We start from the raw sequence: 19,799 nt of genomic DNA, 5'->3' as shown, positions 1-19,799 counted from the left end.
GTAGATGGGTTTAAAAAAGGTTTGGATAAGTTCATGGAGGAGAAGTCCATTAACAGCTATTAATCAAGTTGACTTAGGAAATGGCCACTGCTATTACTGGTCTCAGTAACATGGGATCTTCTTACGGTAGTGTTTGGGTACTTGCCAGGTTATTGTAGCCTGATTTAGCCTCTGTTGGAAACAGGATGCTGGGCTTGATGGACCCTTGGTCTGTCCCAGCATGGCAATTTCTTATGTTCTTGACCACTGTACCCTCTAAGCTATGCGCATGTGCACAGAGGTCGTCAACCCCACGCACACAGGAAAACCAGATGTTTGCATTAGACAGGTTTGTAGTGCACAAATTTGAACTTGGCTTATAAAACATTGCACAAAATTTTGCATATGCAGTCCTTCAAAAATTTGAGGGAACATACTAAGCCAGCTGGTTTTCAGGATATACAAAATGAATACGCAAGAAAGATGTGGGCAGAATGAAGGCAGAATGTGCATCTCTCTCATGTCGATTCACTGTAGGATATCCTAAAAACGAGACTGGCTTGGTGTATTCTGAGAACTGGGTTGAGAACCCCTGGTCTAAATCAGACTGACAGGCAAAATTATCTACATGGCTAAAGTATGTGTTAAACATTATAAAGGTCTCTGAAGATTTTAGGAGAGAAAGAAGCTGAATTTCATTAAAATTTTATCTTTGTTTCCGAAAACACCCCTAAATGTTTTGTTCTCAATCCAGTCAGTCACTCAACGTATAAAAACAAGAGAAAAGGGAAAATACAATTTGAAAAGGGGAATTAATTGCAGATGCAGAGTAGCCTGCCAACTCTAACAGAGAGAAGCAGCCCTTCTGTAGGACAGTATTCCCTAGGGAGTTCAGGGCTGGAGGTGGAATGCCAAAGATACACCACACGTAGACATTTTGTGGGCCAGGACTGCATGCTAGTTTTATACTCCCTCTGTTAAAACACTGACTTAAAAAGACCCCCGTTGCAGGAGGCATGGTTCACACCACAGTGGCTAGTCCAGCTTAGAGTACAGGTTTATTTATTTAGTGATTTTTTATATACCGCGGCACGTTAAAAACATCACCTCGGTTTACAATAAACAATAATTCAGCAACAGGCTTTACAGACAAATTGAAATAAAGTGGACATGATATATATCAAAACAACAACAAAATAAAAACAAATACAATAAACCAATGGTGATCATTGTAAGGTTCCTGTAAGAGCTGTGATCTGTGGATTCTGGTCAAGAACTGCCACTGCAATGGCTGGCTAGGGAAGAGGAAGGGATAAAACCCCAGGTTACTACTGGAAATAAAGATTCAGTAGGGGCCGGAAGTGCAAAAAGGAATCAAGAGGAAATTGTGAAGGCAAAAAAATTGCTCCAGTTATCAGCCGTTTTAGAGAAGTACATCTCGCTCCCTTCCCCTCCCCCCTTGATACAACCCTACACATAGGACAAAGCTAAGTTAGCACTGAGAAAAAGGTACATGGAACCCAATTAACCAAAATGTCCTCCTCCCTCCCATAGCTTTTCACTTTAAAAACAGGAGTTACTCCATTCCTTTTCCAGAGGGTAAGGCAATGCCAACATGCCCCAAAGTCAAGGAAAGAGGAAGCACATTTAAAATTTGGTAAGAGAATATTTGTTTTTATTCACTTAGAAAAATAAATGCTCAAAAAATACAAGGAAAGAAAAAGCCTTGCAGGGAAGTACCCTGCTCTACATTTAACCACCATAATCCCCTATATAGCCTATTTCTAGATCCAGCTTTTGCACTGTAAGTCGACAAGTTTGCCTCTGTCTGACCAAGCTCTTTTGCTGTAGATGCAGTGCTTTCCTTCCCCTGCAGGGGATTTTATGCCTTCCACACTATTCTGAAATAAATCCTTCTCCCAAATACACATGCCCTTCTCCAAACAGAAGCAAGCCACAGATAAAGTCTGACTAAACAGCGATTCCCACTCCAGTGAGAGATGGCAACTAAACCTGACACCCAGTACCTGCTACTAAACATTTTTAAATGGGGCCAATCAAAACTGAAATATTTTGGTTTCAAAAAAGATATATCTATATAGCGAGAGAAAGAGAGGGATAAACTACTAGAAACTAGGCAGTATAGAACCTGTGTGAAGTGCTCAATAAATAACAAACACAATCCTATAGATAGGATTAGAGCACTAAAGTTAAATGTTCCTACCGGTAGTTAAAAATCATACCTTTATTAATATATCAAAAACAAAATGAATGAGCAGCAATAAGTGTCAATTCCTAACTGTACATAATTATATAAGTACATACAAACACATAATCAATACAAAAAGCTTAACATCTTGGACTATATACCAAACAAAATACTGTGCTGGTTAGTTAGCACATTTATGACCCTTCTGGTGAAAAACTAGCCAGATACATAAGCAAACCTATTACTAAAAACATTCATCTTGATAATATCTTCCCAGTGTTAAGTGTATGAAAATGTTATGTGTCTTCAATTAAAAGCTCTCACAGACTATACATTAAACCAATATAGTAGTGAGGATCCTGTCAGCTGAAAACCGCCAATGTTCTGCTCCTAGGCTATAACAATGTATATCTAACTTGAAGCCGGTGTGATATGTTTCCAGAGAATAGTGTACAATCCCCTACAAGGCCCTTGTTTCACCAACAGCTTTCTCGGGGGTAAGCCTCTGACACTAGAAAACACAGAGGGATATAGTCCTTCCCAAGGCCCCTCCCAATCACTATGAACAAGGAAGCCCAACTCAACAGGAGCAATAACCGGCATGGAAACTCCAGAAAGGAGAGAACCTCCAAAAATGTTCAGTCTGTCTGCTCGGGGGACCCGCCCACTCACAATTAGAACTAGTTCCTGCCAAGACTACCGAATTTGTCCTGTGAAACAATCCAAACTGGAATTCACAATGGAGCAGGACAAGGACCCCCGCGTCTGGATTCTGTATAACAGAATGAGGCCAATGGCACCGTAGAGAAGATCCCGCCTTAAGTAGAAGCCAAAAAAATGTAACATCCAGCGTTAAAGAACCGCAGCCCAGTCATAAAGCCTACCAGTCTCTGAGGAGAGTGCTGCAGCGTGGAAAGATGATTCTTCCTAAAAGAACTATCGTAACATGCCTTCCCTCCCGTTGGAAAGCGCAAAAGCAGGAACCAAAACCACACACACACACACACACACACGCATGCACCAAAACTTGGCATTGCTTGGGTTGTCTGGTCCATAGCAGCTATAAAGTTTTAAAATCAAACAAAAGGGAAAACAAATATTATTTCCTTTTGTTAAGTAATTAACTGACCTCTATAAACGACACTGACAATATATTAGACGTTTCTTGTTGCCCAAATCTAGAAAGTGCTAAATAGCAAATTGTTATAGAAGATTAAAAAGCACAGATTCCAGTACAGATCCTTGGGGCACCTCACTACACTATTTGCTCTCCTCCACAGGCCTGGATTTGTCAATAGGCACACTAGACCTGTGCCTAGGGCAGCAGAAATCTGGCTGGCTGAAGATGTGCTGCATCTCGCTCAGCAGAGAACGGCCCTCTGTTTCCTGATCCAGTCCCTCCCCTCCAGGCAGAGTGCTGGGAACAGGAGAGCCTGCAGCAGACAAAGCAAAGGGGGATCATTTTGTGGAGATTAGGAGAGGCTGAGCAGAGATCATTGGAGGGTGGGAAGAGATGCTGGGAGATGAGAAGGGGGATTGGCTGGGGGGGGTATGTGTTTGTGTGTGAAAGATAGGGAACAAGGGTAGGGGGCAGTGCTTGTGTGTATGAGAGAGAAGGGACTGGTGCCAAGTACATGGGGCAAAGGTCAGAGAACAAGGCAGGGGACCCATGATCACCAGGATCAAGTCACTTTCTGACCGGTGATTCTCTTCCCCCACCCCCAAGTTAAAAACATGCATTCAGCCTATGCAAAAGGCTGAGTGCACATTTTAACTTGGGATTGTGCCCACATTTTTTGTTTGTGTGCTTTAACTCATGATGCAGAAAGCAAATTTTATACTAATACAGAGAATTTTTTTTTATTGCACAATTTAAAAAAAAAAAAACAACAAACAAACCACACACAACTGTGCACTGAATTTCAGTGCACAGTTTTACCACTTCTCTTAATACATAAGGCCCACTGACAGTTACATCTTTAAAGTGTAAGGGGATAAAAATAAACATCAAGATCTTTAAGAATAAAAGGGGAAACAAAAAATGAGGTGGTCCATATTCAAATGCTTTTTAAACAGATAATTCAAGTTATATCTAAATGGCAAATGTGCAAAACAAAAAAAAAGATAGGGTGGGTAGGTGGCTTTAATGATTATAAATACTGCACCGTGTGTTTGGTACAGGAGGCCACATATGAAGTAGCCATCTACACCTAAAGCCTTTTTTGTTTGTACATTGTTTTCAGGTCACTGCTGTGGTATGTTTCGTTGCACAGCAAGGAATGGGTTTTTTGGGGGGGGGTTTTTAGAGTGATATCAAATTGCTGGTGTGAAGATTATTCGTTGTGATAAATAGAAAATGTTTTGGAGGCATTCTGGGGAAAGAGTTGAGTTATCCGACTAATCTAGCCAAATATTGGGAGCAGGCCTAAAGTTATCCAGCCTCGTGTGGCCAGATAACTCACTACTTAATCCAGCACATCTTAAAAAAAAAAAAAAAAAAAAAAAAAAAAAAGTTGTAGACTTCCTGGCCTGATGACCCCCCCCCCCCCCCAAAACCTTTAAATCTCCCTAAAAAAAATAGCTGCAGGCTCAGGCTTCCCCCCTCCCTCCCCTGGAGAAAAAACAACAAACTTTAAAATTTTCCCTCTTCTGACTCCACCCCCCCATCACCCCCTTTCTCAGTGCCGGAATCCCTGTTCACTACAATCCCAGCCGCTTCCTGAGTAACTTGGGTTATTACCTACGTAACACTGGAAGCATACTTTTACACTAAACTGTCACCTATGTAATAAACGATTAGCTGGATAACCTTAAGCGGAAGGTTTATCCCACTGAATATACTGGACAAGTTATCTGGCTAACTGTAGCAGGATAACGTGCCCTCTAAACGACCTACTGAATATTGGCCTTGAGAAGTCCAAGCGGCAGACGTGGTTAGCTAGGAAGGAAGTATCGGTGATCCAGAGATGGCTGGGTGGCTGCAAGAGGAACCAACACCTTGAGATTCATGAGAGCACTGGTGTTTAAAGTCAAACAATGTAACTTAAAAAAAAAAAAAAAAAAGGACCAAAATAGGTCCTATTTCTTCAAAACCTGCTTTAAAAACAAGACTGTGTTCTAGTGCACATGAGATGTAAAGAATCAGGGGTACAGCTTTTAAATTATGTCTGCAGCACTGCACAGGGGGACGGATTCCTCCGCTTGGCCTCACCACTTGGAGGTTTGAACCAAACACTGACAGCTTTTCTGCATTTGTAAAGACCCCACAGCAGCTGTGGCAGTCCCACCATACAGCCATGAATTGAGCTCGAGACCCAGCTGGGTCTTTACAGAAGCCTGTTTTGCACAATACAGCAAGACTATCTTTGTTAATTAAACCATTTCTGTGAAACGCACTATAATGCAGCACAGGATACTTCTATTTTAACTCTAAAAATAAATTCAGCTCCAATTATTTTATTTTATTTATTTTATTTTTTTTTTTAGAGGGAGGATGAAGAAACAAGATACATTAGCTTTTAAGATTGTGTTACAACATGAAGGAACACTAAGAAGCATCAGCAACTCAATGCATTCTTTACAGGGGATACTGTTGCAAATTATAAATGCAACCAGCCTTTGGAAAGTCAATTCAAAAGTGGAAAAAAACATGGGAGCTGCTATTTGAAGACATTCATTTTGACACTCAGGATGTCACAAATAAAATCTTCATCTTGCTGAATTGTTTTAACACCCTGGCATATAACTCAGCAACAAAGAACTTTAAATACCAGCAAAAGTAAAATAATTTTGTCTACTACTGCATCACTCCACCTGCCAACAGTCATACATTGGGAAAGCCTGAAAACAGAATCAAATCTAAAAAGATATAGTTAAAAAAAAAATAATAAAATTACAGTTCACATCCCAAAAGTTCAAAAAGAAATCAAACCATTCATGCACATCCATAAAAGGACTACAATCTTGTTATATTTTCAGACTTGGAGAAAAAAAAGTAATCACCATTTAGAGAAATATGAAACTAGAATTACATCTATTTCATAATTTTGGGCAACACCCTGAAAATGACGACTGGTCCTTTGTAGAAATGCGTGCAATCGCTATTACTGCAAGGAGATGCACAATACAAAGCATTATGCTTCAATCTGAATTCAGACAAAATAAAAAAAAAAGACCCCATTTCCAGATACTGAACAACCTGCAGGCACTTCTGCCATTCTGTAATGGCCCATCACATGCCATAACTCTCAACCTCAACTAACCTTCTGGCTCTGAAGAAAGGAAAAGTCTCAGGTTCCAGTGAAGGCCTAAACAAAACATGTGTGGCAGGGGGGGAGTAATGGCAACTTTCATCCAAGAGAGGCCCTGGTCTGTGATGTTAATGTTATTATTGACCTCCAATTTCCCAATAGTTTTCTCTATTGGGAGCACTTTAGAAGCACTGAAAATACTGCAAAGCAGCACATTGAACAATAATTCTAAACTGCTACCAAACTGCGATGGACACCAGGAGCTGCAGAAACTCAAACACGTGGGGTGGTCCGAGGTCACAGGTAGCCTATAACCAAAGGTGGAAAGATATTTAGAAAATGTGGGCACCAGCCAGAGCAAAAGATTCTTCTTAGTAACTTACTTTTTTAGCTTATTCTGCTTTGGATTGCTTTTGCTTAAGCTTGTGATTCTATTTTTGGATTTTTTTTTATTTTTTGCTTTCCCTCTAACTCCCTCACCTCTCCTGGCCCTCTCTTCCCTTACCCTCCTCGGCTTTCTAGCTTTTGGCTCTTCTGAGCAGGCAGGGAGTGGCCCAAGCCATTGTGTCTTTGTGGGCCCTGCCGATTTTTAAGTGCCTGGGATTTTTCCACCCTTGCCTACAAAATAGTCATGTTGACAGAATGAAGGGGGTGAGGAAAAAAAAAAAAAAAGCAAGCTACTACAATGATACAAGGACTGCAATCCAACATCTACAAAGAAAGTAAAGATGCCCAAAATAAACTCGCTAGAGGAAAGAAGGAAAAAGGGAGAACATTCTAGAAACTCTCAAAATATTTGATAGATTTAAGTAAAATCAGGATAAAATACTTCTTTGCCAAAAGGGTGGTGGATGTTTGGAATAGTCTACTGACCGAGACAGTGGCAACCAAAGCCACAACAATGTAAATATGTTTAGGACAGAGAAAGAGCGTAGTAGTAAGGGCGGTTAGCAGCTCAAAAACACCGGGAAGGGTGCTCAGGCATATGAGACTTGGAGGGCTGAAAAGGGGGAAAACAAGCCAGTGGTCAGAGTGAAGGTGCAACTGCATCAGGCTGGGTTATACCCCAAACAGCAGCAGTAGAGAATGCTCTAGGCTGCCACAGTTAACCCCCAACTACCTTGGGGTCAACAACCATGACAGCCAAAGGAGGCTTGACTAATCAACAGTCAGAGACCATGGTTGGCGTGCAAGCATCAATATGCATGGGGAGGACATACTAGACAATGGTCTCAAGTTTGGGTGGAGATGTAAGATGTGGAAGAGGGCCTGAATACTGAAGTGAATGTAGGATTTGTAAGAATTACCGAAAAAGATTTGAGTGTGAAGGACAGACTGTCAGTGGATATGGGGAGGCCAAAACATGTAATGGAATCTAGGACATGCTTAGGTTAGATGGAGAAGGAAGCGAGAGGTTAAGCAATTCTAGTAATACAGCAGGCCATATCTTCCCAGAAGCCATCCAGGTTGGTGCCAATAGATTGGTGGTAGCCAGATACTATCCAGCAAGGTGATAAGGAGAAGACAAGGGGGTAAATAAAAAGCATGACCTAGCAACACAAGTCATGGGGTAGCCAAATTGGTACACAAAAGCTACAACTCTGTATTAGGACAGTGGCAGCAGGTTGGTGGTAGCCAGGTAACATCTAGCAAGGCCGCAGGGACTTAGGAATCTGAATGTCAGCAGCAGCCCTGGCGAGTGCTTAGTTTTTTTTGTAAGGCTTGGTGGAGCAATAGGGCAGAGAGGAGATAGTATGTGTGAACTTGTATGCTCATGAGAAGAGAAGCAAAAAAAGGCAGACAGCAAAAAACTGACTTGGATAAGGAGCAACATCTTACAATCAGTCAAGTTTCCACAGCAGACATATATCCTTAGCAGACGATGCTTTTTGTCATTTTAATGTGTTAAGTATATAGGATAAAGTGGCATGCCAGATGGGACACACCTTTCCTACAATCCATAGCCTTTTTCAAATCTCCTGAGTGTCTGAAAGAGAAAGGAAAAACCAGGAGAAAGCCCTGTAAATTAAAACTTTAGCAATTACAGGATCTTGAGAGAAGACAAGAGGAGTTTATCCTCACCAACAAGCTGAAATAGTAATACTTTTTTTTTGATGGCTCAATTGTGTTCCTGCCTCCCTGCCATCTCTAACCAATGGATTTTGCCCACTGTGCCATCTGCGGTGGCCCACAAGTTCCGGCCTGCTACTGGCAAGATGAAAAGCTTCAGCCTTACTAAATGCTGGGGAAATGGGAGAGAACTTTCCAGCTGGTCCTTCCACAGATTGAAACGCCCGTATTCGCCCTGGACTTGAACAGAAAAAAAAAAAAAAGCACTGTCCAGAAATTAGCAAGATGGTAATAGGGGGAAGACTGGGGCAACAGCCCCAGCGGTAGCTCTGCCTTCGTCCTTTGATGGAGTTTACATCTTTGGGGCAGGAAGCCTGCAAGAGGTGCCAAGACCACCACAGGGGCTGTGAGCAGTGCTCCCTCATGGTCTCCACCCCCACACACAAACTGCTGCTGCTAACAGCCAGCTCCTAGAGTGCCCTGCAGCAGAGCTGCTACTTCAGAAGAATTACTGTGCAGGTAGAGAATGGTGATTTTATAACCGTCTATGGGGGTCATTTATCAAAGGCGTATCGCGTTCGATAGAATACAAATTAGGGAGAGGCCGAGTCGGCGGTGTCTTCGCTGCCGGCGATAACGTTACTAACATTATTGTCGGCAGTAGCACGCCGAATAGCACCACCTTTCATGGTGGCGCTATTCGGTGCGAAAGCCAGCAGCTGGCGCACCGCCGTGGTGCGAAGGCTGCAGCTTTCACAGGCCTGCCCCCCGCCGCATACACACACACACATCCATATCACCCATGCAGAGAAAATATGTTCTTATAGCTTAGGATAAACAACAAGTGACATACTGGGTCTGACCAAAGTCCACTGAGCCTGGCATCCTGTCTCAGACAGTGGCCAATCCAGGTCGCAGGTACCCAGGAGATCCTATAAAGTAGATCTAGTTCCCATTACTCACTCCCAAGGATAGCAAACTCTCTCTACTTTACCAGGCTAATACTCAGGCCGATGCAATACAGTGCATTCAGCCTCTTGCTGCAGGATTGGACGTGCATTTTGGATGCACTACAAAGCTCCCCATGCAACAATGCAATTATTGTGTCCAAACCAGCATGTAGCCAATTGCGCTCATCACATGTAAATGCCATGTAGATGAGTCTATTAGCCCCGATGCAAAAAGTCACCATGCACCTGATGCACACTTTTAAACACGCTTAATGCAGCATGAAAAAAAAAAAAAATCTTGACGGCAGTCAGGTTAGGAAAATGGATGCTCAATTCAAATCTCCATTTTCCTAACCCATGGCTGTGCGTGGATTAGGAAGATGGACGCTCGTTAATTGAGCATCCATTTTCCTAACCGGCGCATACCCACATCTCCTGGGCACCCGATGCCATGTACGTGCTAGGGACGCAAATTTATCTCTAGTGCATCCTTTTTAGCCCGGCAGCTCATTTGCGTACTGCATCAGGTGCCCAGGAAAGGGGGATGTGAGCGTGTTGAAAAAACGTGCGCCCAGTTTGGACGCATATCATGTTTCGCGCTCAGTATTGCAACGGCCTGAATTTGTTATGGAATTTTCCTCCAGGAACTTGTCCAACTTCCTTTAGATCCTACTATGCTAGTCCCTTGACCACATCCTCTAGCAACAGATTCCACAGCTTCGTTGTCCTTTTTCCATTCAAAGCACTATCTATGATTTGTTTTCAATCTATTCATTTATGGCATGTCCTCTTCTTTTAAGTATTATTTGAAAGGGTAACTAACTGTCCTTTATTTGCCCATTTCTACCACGCTCATGATTTTATAAACTTCTATCATCTCCCCTCTCTGCCATCTCTTTTCCAAGCTGAAGCGCCCTGGCCTCTCATCATAGAACTGTTCTAGCCCCTTTATCATTTTTGTCACTCTCCTCTACACCTTTTCTAATTCCATTATGTCTATTTGGAGTTGGAATGACCAGAACTGCACACAATAGTCAAGCTGCATTTGCACCATGGATTGATAAGAGGCAACATGATGTCTTCCATTTTACTCTCCATTCCCCTTTGGATCATTCTAACATTCCATTTGTGTTTTTGATTACTACCACACAGTAGGGTGAATTTTCAAAGGAGTTAAGCCTGTGAAATTAGCATATATGTGCTTAAAGTAGCTTGAATTCACAAACATGCTATTTTAAAAACAAAAATAAGCATGTATTTTTGGGTTTGGGTGCATATTTAAATGCACAGAAAAAGGAGTGGTCTAAGGCAGTGGTCCCCAACCCTGTCCTGGAGGCCCACTGGTCTAAGGGCATTCCAGAACGGGATTAAGAGTTACATGTTTATGTTTATACATTTTCTTGAGATTAATCGAATCTTATTATATTTGTAAAACAGAATGATGTACAATAAAAAGCATAATTTTATAAGAAATTATGTAAAGTTGCCAAATGTGCTTGCATAATTTTACACCTGCTAATTATCTCGCACAATTGACATTAGACTCATCTGTTGTCTGCTATTGCTTGGGAGGTCTGGGTGAACTTGGGGGAGCTCAGGGTGAAGAAGCAGGAGGCTCTCGGTGACCTGGAAAAGAATTGGGTGAAGTGGTGGAGGTATCGACAAAAGAGTGATTTCAACTGACAACTTCTGCATGTAAATCAGGGTTTTAAATAAAGCAAGTTCTTTTTTTTCAAGCACAAAATATATAGGAAAAGTATGCGCTTTTCAATGCATTACAGGTATTTGCTTGTATGCTGGGGTATAGATATATGAATATTTTACCATCTGCACATATGTGATACTTGCACGTAATAAAATACTGTAGTATCTCTACACACGTCTATGGGGTCATGCAGGGTTGTTTGAAAGTTATCCTCACTGAGCAGAGGATTTCAACATATTGTTCACAAGGCCTCAATGGTCCTTTATCTGGGAGGCAACTCCCAACACAGAGCAGATAGGGACATTAGTTTTCCATTTTTATTTTCCCTGGGAATTTATCACTCTTTATCATAAAATAAACATGAGAAAAAGTCAGTGCAAAAAAAAAAAAAAAAAAGTCACATTTTGCAGTAATTTTTCATTATAACAAACACTGACATTCCCAGGTAAAATAAATTAAAAATTGAAAACAAAGGTTCCTAAGAACACAGTATTGTGTACCTGTAGTTGGGATTATTTTTCCCTATGTGCAACACTTTGCACTTTTCCTTATGTTTCTTCTGCCATTCAGATCCCCAGTCTCACAAGGTCCTTCTCCAGTTTCTCACAATCCACTGCTATTTTAACAAATGTCAAATCATCTGCAGATTTTAATCACCTCACTTGCCATGCGCTTTAACATGTTCATAAATAATCTGGAAAACAGCCAATGTCACACTACTGAACCCTATGGTACTCCACTAATGACCTGTGCTCACTAATACACTGAAACAAAGTTAAAACATGTAGAACACTATTGGTGTATGTAAAAAATTTTCTTAAGTCTCACCATTAGTGTTCTACATTTTTCACTTTGTTACAGTATAGATCTATATTTCCTATATGTAGGGTAGCCTGGATTCCTGGCCTCCTGTCAGATTTTCATGTCAACCAATCAGCTCTTCAACCAGCTGCCAAGCCCCCATTTTGTCTCTCCAACTTGCTGAAGGGGGACAAACAGAAATCAGGCATCACAGATAAATGGTAAGGGCTGGAGCATTTTTCAAAAGCTTTTCAACATTTTTAGGAGCTGGGGAAAAACAAAACAAAAAAAGACTCACTTTGCCACCCTGTTCAATAGGCTTTTTGCTATTTTTATGATTTTCATTAATTGTTCCTATTTTTCTCTTTGGTTTGCTTGTCTTGCCAAGTTAACTTTTTATACACTTTGGGACAGATTTTCAAAGGGATACGCGCGTAACCCCCGAAAAGCTGCCCCTTCCAGGCTCGGCGGTGCGCGCAAGCCCCGGGACACACGTAAGTCCCAGGACTTTCCTGGGGGCGTGGCCGCGGCCTCCGGACCGGAACATGGCATGCCAGTAGCTGGCCGGTGCGCACAAGTTACGCGTACCTCAGGCAGGCGTAACTTGTAAAATAAAGGTGTGTGGGGGGGAATTAGTTAGGGCTGGGGTGTGTGCGGGAAGGAAAGTTCCCTCCGAGGCCGTTCCGATTTTGGAGCGGCCTCGGAGGATGACTGCGCGGCTCGGTGCACACAGGCTGCCGATTTTGCGCAGCCTTGCGCGCGCCGACCCTGTATTTTATAACATGCGCGCGGCAGTGCGCATGTTATAAAATCGGGATTAGATTTGTTCACGCCGGGTTGCGCGAAAAAATCTACTCGTGCGCACCTTTTAAAATCTACCCCTTTGCTTTTAGTCCCCTTCCTTCACCCCGGGGCAGGCAGGTGGTATCTGTGATCTTCCCCCTGGGTAGGGGCCCAGCAGCAGCAGGACCTCCTCCTAGGGCCCCGATTCTTCCTGGATTGTGGAATATGCAATGGTTCCTCCCATATCTGGGCCCACCACAGTGGAAGTTGCTCTTCTCTTGAGCCGGCTAGAGGGCTCGTGTCTAAACTGTAGCAAAGTTACATTGACATTACTATGCTCCCTTCCTCCTAAGCTTGAAGGGCTTCTATGGTACCGAGATTGGACAATACCGCAATTGTTTTTTCTTCCTCGATCAGCCATCTGGCACACCCCACTTCAGGATAATTCATGCCCTCCATTTGTGCACTGCTTCCTATCCCATGACTTTTTACTTTCCTGGGGATTTTCAGAAGGCACTTGACAAATAACTTTATCAACTGGTTCACCTTTAAATTCTACAAAATTGATTCATACCTTCATAAAAATCTAAAAGATTAGTAAAGCAAAACTTCTCTGCTAAAACCAGGTTAACTCTTCTCCATTAAGCCATGCCTAACTTTATGGCCATACTTTAAGAATGGCTTCTACCATTTTGGCCAATATCAACATCAGATTTGCCAGCCTATAGTTTCCCAGATGAACCCTGGAGCCCCTTTTTAAACATCAGCTTCACATATTGGGGCTGTTTTAAATGATCTGTTGACAATAATTGTAACCTGTTTACAATCTGACAGGGCAATGCTATAAAGGGTAACCGGCGTAGAGCACAGGTTAACACGTGGCTGGACTTGCGTGACTAGCACCCGATGCAAAAAGGGGATTAGCATTTCCAAAGTGCACACTCAAACAATGCTCACCACATGTAAATTCCATCGAAATGAGACTATCAGCCACACTACCCTCTGATGCTGTAAATTGCCGGGCACCCAACGCACACACTTTTTAACAGCAGTAAATTTAACTCCAGCCCTGGAGCTGGTGATAAGTCATTCTGCCAGTCAAGGGCTCCTGAGAAATGCAAAACTATTCTGTGTGGTTCCTCCTAAGTATCATTGCGATTCTTAGTTCTACTGCATGCAGTGTTCAAGATTAAAGGAATAATGTAATAACCTGATCAAAAAAAACAAAAAACCAAACAAACAAACCCCACAAACAATTTCTGGACACACATTATACTCATTCCAGGCTGGTTACTGTGTATGTATATAGGGCAAATGTGACTGAGGTGAGATAAAAACAGATGCTCATATTGAACCCCCTCCCCCCCCAAATTGTGGACACAGCCACATCTCCGGGGCACCCAAGGAATCTGAGCGCTAGGGGTGCGCAATTCATTCCTAGCACGTCCTTTTTAAAGCAGCAGCATATTGCATCAGGCGCCCAAGAGAGGTGGCTGTGCACAAGTTAGGAAAACAGGTGCTCACCACAAACACCCGTTTTACCATGCATCTTACTGCACTAGCCCCTCCGTTTTCAGGACTCTGAGGTGGATACCATCCAGTCCTGATGATTTGTTCATGGAGGATGCAAGAGATCAAATCATCATAAAGATTTGTTTTAGTTGCTCAGAATCGTCACCATTAAAGAATGTTTTAGGTGTGGGTATATTCCAACATCTTTCTCAAAGACAGAGGCAAAGAATTTTATTTTATTTTTTTTTAACCATTTTCTTGTCCTCCCTGAGCACCCTTCTTACCCAACTGACTCACAGGCTTTCTGATTTGAATGTACTTGAGAAAGATTATATTTGTTGTTGCCTCTCTGGCAATGTGTAGGGATAGTTAGCAGCTAGGATTAGTCATATTCAAGAAGTGTGAGTTTTCCCAATGTCAACTTTGGGACTGCAAGTGTGTGCTTGTTTGCAGATTTTTGCTTCATATAGGATCTTCTGTCTTAAACAGAGGCCAGATTCCATAAAAGCAGATAGCTGGCTGTGGGTTTAAAAAAAACAAACAACCACCACCTCTCGGGGGTGGGGGGGTGTCATTCTCTAACGCTATTGCACACGAAAAGGGACTTTTCACGTGCGATAGCTAGCTCGGGGTGGAGTTGGCCCCGGAAGAGGAGGAGTCTGGGCGGCATCGGGGGCCGACGCTGCGGACACATCGCTGGCGGCGAAAGGTTAGATTCCTTATCACCACCAGTTTCGCGCCGAATAACTACACCTCCTTTTATGGTGTAGTAATTCGGTGCAAAAGCCGGCAGCGATCGCACCTCCGCGGTGCGATCGCTGCCGGCTATCGCAGGACTGCTCCCCACTTCACCCCCCCCCCACCCCCCGTTACCGCCGGATTCTCTAAGGTCTGCGACCTTAGAGAATCCAGGCCTCTGTGTTATAAATGAGCAACTTGCTTTGTGAGTGGTGGTGCATCACTACCAAAAGACCCTGAAGCATTAGAGAAAAAAAAAAAAAAAGACTTATGAGCTATAAAATGTTCTGCTTTATCATTTTATATTGTCTTAGTAAAGCACACAGATTAAAAATGTCTATCTGCCATCAAACATACATTTTGGCTGCCCTGGTCTTACTACCGCATGGGACAAAAAAAAAAAAAAAAAGGATCTAGGACTGTCATGTGTAGGCCAATTTGGTAACTTAGGGATGATATTTTCAGACAAATTAACACTGTCACGCACCTTTAACCAACTGCAAAATAAATAAATAAATAAAATAAAACAAAACCAAAACATGCTTTATAGCAGTAATAGAGAGCATGTACAAAATGCTTAAATTGCAAGGACTATCCAACATGGCAAAAAACTAAATTGTCAGGTGGCCAATAACCATAAAACTGATCTAGCAATCAGGTCTCAGAAATACATAGAACCAAATGATCACATAAAGACAGTGAGCAGCGCTGTTCTACACTCATTTCTACACACTAGCTTTACAATAAAGTTACAATCCAGTATGACAAACAACAAAATCTAGGTCACATCAGAGTATAGAACAATATGGAAAGTTTCCTGTGATGAGTCTGTTAGTTTTTAAGAGGCATTATGTTTGTTCTTTCAGTCTGAGAAATGGAAAGTATAATATTTCAAAAAAAAAATTAACCACTCTTCTCTGCAAGGAGCACTTTCAAATCTTTTAAACAGTAATTTCATTGGGTTTCACATTTCTGAATGGTGAAGCTACAGCCAAGGATAGCTAAAATCTGAGAAATTCCAACTACTGCAACATGGTCAGACTCAGTTGCCTGCCTGCAGAAGAGTCCATGCAATTGCTAGAAGAAATGGTTTTATTCTCAAGTGAGGGAGAGAATCAAGTATCTTATAAAGATTAAGACAAACCTTAAAATATAGATAATTGGAAGAATGAAAACAGATTTTAAACTGCAACATATTTCTTTAGTCCATGTACTAATGGTATTGGCTCTGAATACAAATGGAGTAACAGAATGAGAAATCATTTTCTGCTGCAATCTTAGCTGGCTGGCTCTCTGTAACTGCTGCCTCTACAACATGTAAAGAATGAGTGAAAACATACTATTCAGAACAGCCTAGCTTAGTGTCCCAGGTGTATTCTTAATATTAAGGAAACAAGAATGTATATAAAACTAGGTATCTTAAATACCAGTGTGATTAACTGCAACTTGCAATTCCATGGCCTGCTGTGCACTTGTAGATCTGCGTGCCAGCCACCAGGGCAGTCAAGGCAGCATTACTAGACAAATATAGAAATCAGCCGTTTGTGGTCAGCACTGAAGGAGATGGGTGTTCCAAGACTTTGATGAAACGTGTCATGGCAATCATCTTATTCTTTGATCAAGTACTGGAAAATATATGTTGAGGAAAGTGTTACAAATGTATCCTGTTGGAGCACTTGTATGATCTTGCACATGCAGTACATGTTTAAACATTAAGTACATGTCAATGAGAAGGAGATGTGACAGTTGTATTCAAGGCTTATGTAAATAAGATAATACTTGCATTTGGAACGCTCTGTGCATGTAAATGGAGAAAAAGGGGTCCGTCAGAGCTCGCCATGATCAGAAAACCACGAGGAAAAGCAATCATTGCCAATGTGCATCGTATTATAATAGAACCAACAAGACAAAAAGCCTAGACACCTGTCCATATTGGAAAAACAAGCTTAATTTTGATACCCAGCAAGATGTAGTTTCTGACTTCAAAGCCATGCAAATGAACTAGGAATTCTATATCATGGTTTTTTTTTCTTTACAACTTTCAACAACTTCTTCATTTGCATACAATATAGAAATTAAATGATTCAACAGTATGCATTAGAATGACAGGCTGCTTTTATGGTTTGTTAGAAGTGTTCTACCTCAACAAGTGACAAATCAGAAAAACAAAATGTAGTTTAATTGAGGTCAGTAGTGTATGTTACCTCGAATGTCAGTATATAAAAATAAATAAATAATAAATGCAAGAAAATATTTTTTAAAACCTAAAATTAAAAAAATGGATTCATATGATTTTACAATATGATGCCACTAGAGCAAGCAAGATATCAAATTCTTATTGTATACTACGTAACTTACATATTCACTTATGTGGCATACTGAAAATACTTCGAGAACCTTTGACTTTCTACCATGTTAAAATTAGGTACTTTAAATATCTTTCCCACAATAAGTGGTATCTAAATATTTCATGTAAACCAACAAGGAAAAACAGGTCAAGAATGAAAGTTATATTAACAAGGACAAAATCATTCACAATTTCAGTTTTTGCTTCAGACAGAATAAAGCTGGTACACAAGCTTGTACTTTCTTTTAGGCTGATTCAAAAACTCCCGCAGGAGAGTCGGCGCTCTGTGTTAAGCGCCCGCTCTCCCGACATGTGCCCAGGCACCTCTCTTGGGCACCCGATTCTGTATTTAAATTAGGGCCCGCACTAATAAGGAGGCTCTAGGGACATTAGCGCGTCCCTAGTGCCTCCTTATTAGCAAAAGTGGTGGCTGTCAGTGGGTCCGACAACGGACGCTTAAGGTTTTCGAACCCGCTGACAGCTTTATTCTGAAATATTGCTATGATATTAAGTCGGAGGGTGTAAACTTACCCGGTGCCTGAGCAGGCATTAAATTTCTAAGAGTAAAATGTGTGGCTTTGCCGCACATTCTACTTTCAGTTTCCTGGGCGACTAATAACTAATAGGCTCATCAACATGCATTTGCATGTGATGAGCGCTATTAGTTTTCGCAAGTTTGGACACGCATTTTCAAGGCGGTATAAGGGGTAATAGACGCGCATCGAAAACGTGCAGCCAAACGGGTGCTGTATGGTGCACTCAGCTGAGCGCACCGTACTGAATCTGCCTGTTTATGCGCTAATAGTTTAACAACTGTATTTTACCTACATGATTTGTGTGGAGGAATTTTTTAGCTGTTGTACAACAAACAGTAAAAAGATCCACTTCAATCTCACTTGTCTCAAATGACTGCAGCTTCTCAGTTCATGCAAGCCAACAGATTTGCTAGTTTTATGTTGAAAAGCAGAGACCGTGCAAGGAGTAGCAGCAGCTCTCCTTTTGCTGCAATCCTAACATCTCATCCCCACTACGGTGCAAGCTTTATTCTGAAATCCGGGAGAGAATCCGCTTTGCAGACGGGGTCTGCAAGTCAACTACCAACATGTGCTCCTCCACCTCACGTGGCAGCCTGAGATGGGCACCTTGTATCACCTTCCAGAGGGTGCTCGGGCAGCAACGCCTCCCCCAAAGAGCTAGAGAGACGGCGCGCCGGGGGACCCAGACAGTACTGTGAACGAAGCCACCCAACCCCGTAACAGCCGCCTCCCATTCCGGCATGAGCGAGCGAGCGTGCGCGCGTGAGCCCCAAGCTGCACGCGCAAACCGGTTTGCCCCGCCTCCCCCGTGTCCTCACTCACACCTGTGATGGGCGGGATCTCGCCGTGACGACACAAAGCGCGCACCTCCTTCCCCCTACCCTCCCGCCGCCTTCCTCGTCACCATCCAGTGCCTCAGCCTACGTGCCCCCTTCAAGCCTCCTGCCTCGTATTCTGACGTCAGCAGTAGCAACAACGTCGAGGACGAACTGCCCCGGGGCGGGGTGAAAAACATCTATATATATATTTATATATATAAAACGCAGCAGGAAGATTCCGAAGGCCCTGGCTGCCAATGACGTCAGAACGGCCACAGAGCAGGCTCCGAGTGCGGTTGTGTCCCATTGCCCGGGGTCGAGCCGTCCTCTTGCATTAACCTGTTGCTCTCGAGAACGCCGGGCGAGCGAGGCGGCCAGAGAGGCGGGGTCAGCAGCAGCCATGCTGTGTCTCCCTGCAACCAGGATAGGACTATTATTCATTGCAATTCTGCTCTGCCACGCGCATACAAGATTTGTTTTGTTTGTTTTAAAGAAATGCAGCAGCCTGCATCCTTTCCTCCTTAGCGACGTCACTTTCCAATCAAGTAAAGATTGTTCTCTTGAGAATCGCTGTCCCTTTCCGATGACTACCACGTTTCCTCTAGTTCCTAGACTACTTTACTTCTAACCAACTGCAAGATAAGAGGGATGTTGCATTGTTTATTTATGCAGACATAAAGAGTGCGCGGCGGGAGGGGGGTTAATTACAATTTTTAGAAGCACAGTGCAATTTTCCTGATTAAAAAGTAAACATTACATAGATTTCTAAGTTAATGAAATTTTACCTATAGTATTTAAACTACTAATCCGCTTCCTAGTTCAAATTCCTCTGCAATGCGGCTGCATTTTTAATTCGTTGTGCTTGTGCACTTTAAAAATATATATTTTGCTCGATTTGTGGATAATCTATAGTCTATTTGTTGTAATGCGTAACCTGGTCGTTTTAAAGGCTATCAATACAACTCACGAAAGGTCAAATTTCCCCCTTCCAGCCCCCTCCCCAAAAACAAGCAACTTATACCCACACTCAAAAAAAAAAAAAGATAGTTATACCAATTCAAATTTCACCTATATTCGTCACGATTAATGTAGACCCACAAT

General features: G+C 42.3%; 1 protein-coding gene across 1 annotated transcript in view; it reads right to left on the bottom strand.

Annotated features, from left to right (window-relative positions):
• Positions 1-19,799, bottom strand: part of JARID2 (jumonji and AT-rich interaction domain containing 2) — a 585,747-nt gene that overhangs the window by 564,038 nt on the left and 1,910 nt on the right.

Source organism: Rhinatrema bivittatum, chromosome 2, assembly GCF_901001135.1.
Source record: "Rhinatrema bivittatum chromosome 2, aRhiBiv1.1, whole genome shotgun sequence".
Classification (NCBI taxonomy): domain Eukaryota; kingdom Metazoa; phylum Chordata; class Amphibia; order Gymnophiona; family Rhinatrematidae; genus Rhinatrema; species Rhinatrema bivittatum.
The sequence above is the reverse complement of the archived record's forward strand: the minus strand, read 5'-3'. Positions and strand labels throughout refer to the sequence as shown.